Below are 4210 nucleotides of genomic sequence, written 5' to 3'. Positions count from 1 at the left end.
AGATGGTGGAGGAGTAGGTGGACATGGAGTACATCTCTCTCTATGGATACATCAGGAATACTCCTTCCGACACAGAAGTGCACACAGAACACCAGCTGGGAGTGCACAGGAGTACCTGACCACTGGGAAAGACTATATGGAACCACGCAAAACTCGGTAGGATGAAGGAACTAGGTGGAAAAGCAGAAGTGTTAGTAGGACTGGACTTGCCCTTGGCGGGCGGGGGGACTGAAGCAGGGGCCCAATCCCCACATCAGGGCAATTGCCTGAGTCAGAGGAGAAACATTTAAGGCTGAGAGTGAAGCAGCTGATCTGTGGCAGCCTCAGTGGGATGAGAATCAGACAGTCCTTGCCGCAGCCATACCTACGGACGGGGACAAGGGTCACCTGGAAGGTGCAGCAGCTGGGAGCTGGAGTCTGGGGAGTGTGGGGTGATCCCAGGGTGAGGGCTGTGGAGAGATGGATTGAGGGGAGGTGAGGGAGGAGATTGTGGTGGGAAATGCCTGTGAAGGCAGAAATACAAAGGATTATAAGAGACTCCTATGAAAAACTATATGGCAATAAAATGGATAACCTGGAAGAAATGGACAGATTCTTAGAAAAGTTCAATCTTCCAAGACTGAACTAGGAAGAAATAGAAATTATGAGCAACCCAATTACAAGCATTGAAATTGAAGCCGTGATCAAAAATCTCCCCCCAAAAAAGCCCAGGACCAGATGGCTTCACAGGAGAATTCTATCAAACATTTAGAGAAGAGCTAATGCCTATCCATCCTTCTAAAACTCTTTCAAAGGAAGAGGAAGGAACACTTCCAAACTCATTCTACAAGGCCACCATCACCCTGATACCAAAACCAGACAAAGACAACACAAAGAAGAAAACTACATGCCAATATCACTGATGAACATTGATGCAAAAATCCTCAACAAATTTTAGCAAACAGAATTCAGCAACACATCAAAAAGCTCATACACCATGATCAAGTTGGGTTTATTCCAGGAAGGCAAGGATTCTTCACTATGCATAAATCAATCAATATGCACACTATATTAACAAATTGAAAGATAAAAACCATATGATCATCTCAATAGATGCAGAAAAAGCCTTTGACAAAATTCAGCACCCATTGATGATTAAAACTGTTAAAAAAAAAAGAGCATAGAAGGGACCTACCTCAACATAGTAAAGGCCATACACGATAAACCTACAGCAAACATTATTCTCAATGGTGAAAAACTGAAAGCATTCCCCCTAAGATCAGGAACAAGAAAAGGGTGTTCACTTTCAGCACTATTATTCAACAAGTTCTGGAAGTCCTAGCTATAGCAATCAGAGAAGCAAAGGAAATAAAAGGAATCCAGATTGGAAAAGAAGTAAAGCTCTCACTGTTTGCAGATGACATGCTAGTGTACATATAAAACCCTAAAGATAGTATCAGAAAATTACTAGAGCTAATCAGTGAATTTAGCAAAGTTGCAGGATACAAAATAAATACACAGAAATCACTTGCATTTCTATACATTAACAATGAAAAATCAGAGAAATTAAGCAATCAATTCTATTCACCATTGCAATGAAAAGAATTAAATATCTAGGAATAAACTTACCTACGGAGACAAAAGAACTGTACACAGAAAATTATAAGACACTAATGAAAGAAATCAAAGATGACATAAACAGATGGAGAGATATCCATGTTACTGGGTAGGAAGAATCAATATTGTGAAAATACTACCAAATGCAATCTACAGAGTCAATACGATCCCTATCAAACTGCCAATGGCATTTTTCACAGAACTAGAAAAAAATTTCACGATTCATATGGAAACACAAAAGACCCTGAATAGCCAAAGCAGTCTTGAGAAAGAAGAATGGAGCTGGAGGTTCAACCTTCCTGACTTCAGATTATAATACAAAGCTACAGTCATCAAGACAGCATGGTACTGGCACAAAAACAGAAATATAGACCAATGGAACAAGATAGAAAGCCCAGAAATAAAGCCATGCACCTATGGGTATGTTATTTTTGATAAAGGAGGCAAGAATATACAATGGGGCAAAGACAACCTCTTCAATAAATAGTGCTGGGAAAACTGGACAGCTACATGTAAAAGAATGAAATTAGAACACTTCCTAACACCATACACAAAGATAAACTCAAAATGGACTAAAGACCTAAAGCTAAGATCAGAAACTATAAAACTCTTAGAGGAGAACATAGGCAGAACACTTGATGACATAAATCAAAGCAAGATCCTCTATAACCCAGCTCCTAGAGAAATGGAAATAATAACAAAAGTAAACAAGTGGGACCTAATTAAACTTAAAAGTTTTTGCACAGCAAAGGAAATTATAAGGAAGGCGGAAAGATAGTCCTCAGAATGGGAGAAAACAATAGCAAATGAAACAACTGACAAAGGATTAATTTCCAAAATATACAAGCAGTTCATACAACTCAATGCCAGAAAACCAACCCACCCAATCAAAAAGTGGGGAAAAGACCTAAACAGACATTTCTCCAAAGACATACAGATGACTAACAAACACATGAAAAGACACTCAACATCACTCATTATTAGAGAAATACAAATCAAATCTACAGTGAGATATTACCTCACAAAACAGCCAGAATGGCCCTCATCAAAAAGTCTGCAAACAATAAATGCTGGAGAGGGTGTGGAGAAAAGGGAACGCTCTTGCACTGTTGGTGGGAATGTAAACTGATACAGCAACTATGGAAGATGGTAGGGAGATTCCTTAGAAAGGTAGGAATAAAACCACCATATGACCCAGCAATCCCACTCCTAGGCATATACCCTGAGGAAACCAAAGTTGAAAGAGACACATGTATCCCATTGTTCATTGCAGCACTATTTACAATCGCTAGAACATGGAAGCAACCTAGATGTCCATTGACAATGAATGGATAAAGAAGTTGTGGTACATATACACAATGGAATATTACTCAGCCATAAAAAGGAACCCATTTGAGTCAGCTCTGATGAGGTGGATGAACCTAGAATCTATTAAACAGAGTGAAATGAGTCAGAGAAAGTTAAATATTATATTCTAATATATATATTTGGAATCTAGAAGAATGGCACTGAAGAATTTATTTACAGGGCAGCAGTGGAGAAACAGACATAGAGAACAGACTTGTGGACATGGGGAGAGGGGAGGAGAGGGTGAGATGTATGGAAAGAGTAACATGGAAACTCACATTACCATGTGTAAAATAGATAGCCAATGAGAATTTGGGAACTCAAACAGAGGCTCTGTGTCAACCTAGAGGGGTGGGATGGGGAGGGAGACAGGAGGGAGGTTCAAAAGGGGGGATATCTGTATACCTATGGCTGAATCATGCTGAGGTTTGACTGAAAACAACAAAATTCTGTAAAGCAACTGTCCTTCAATAAAAAAAAAAAAAGAAAAAAATTTATAGACTCATTGCTCCCCTCCCCCCTCCTCTTTTTTTTTTTTAACAAAAATAGAAAACAGAAACATGCTGCTGCTACTGCTCAGGTGTGTCCGACTCTTTGTGACCCCATGACTGTAGCAGGCCAGGCTCCTCTGTCCAGAGAATTTTCCAGGTAAGAATACTGGACTGGGTTGCCATTTCCTTCTCCAGGGGATCTTCCCCACCCAGGGATCGAACCTGCGTCTCCTGCATTGCAGACAGATTCTTTACCGAAGTCTGACTAACATTACCTGTGTTTGTTGCTGTTCTTTCTTGTTAATTTCTCTGCCATTTAGGAGAATGGCTAATTTTGCTTTCTCCTCAGTCAAAAATAACGACCAGCAGAGGTTGCTAGAATGCCGGCATCCCTCTCAGGAGAGAGGAGGCACTTCCAAGCCACTCAGACTTCGCTCTGACCGCCACAGGCATGCACCATGGGAAAGCATTTACTGACAGATTTTTCAGGGAATTCAGGAACTGTGTGTTCTATAAGGTGTCTTATGAACATTCTTGAAGCAGGGAGATAAATAGTGTGGAGACATGAACAGCTGAAGGGAACTCACATCTGTTTGGTTTTTTTTTTTAATTTTTTTTTTCCTGGATGTTAATGTGTAAAAAAGAGTGAAAGAAAAAATTTTTTTCATTTTGTAGCCTCCACAGTTCCCAATCTAGCTAAGTTCTCAAGAAAATTAGAGTAAATTTCACTTAAATAGCAACTGTAAGTGAGGAGCCCAGGTGATGGCTGAATTTTT

Source organism: Cervus elaphus, chromosome 32 (assembly GCF_910594005.1).
Source record: "Cervus elaphus chromosome 32, mCerEla1.1, whole genome shotgun sequence".
NCBI lineage: Eukaryota > Metazoa > Chordata > Mammalia > Artiodactyla > Cervidae > Cervus > Cervus elaphus.
Note: the sequence above shows the minus strand (reverse complement) of the source record.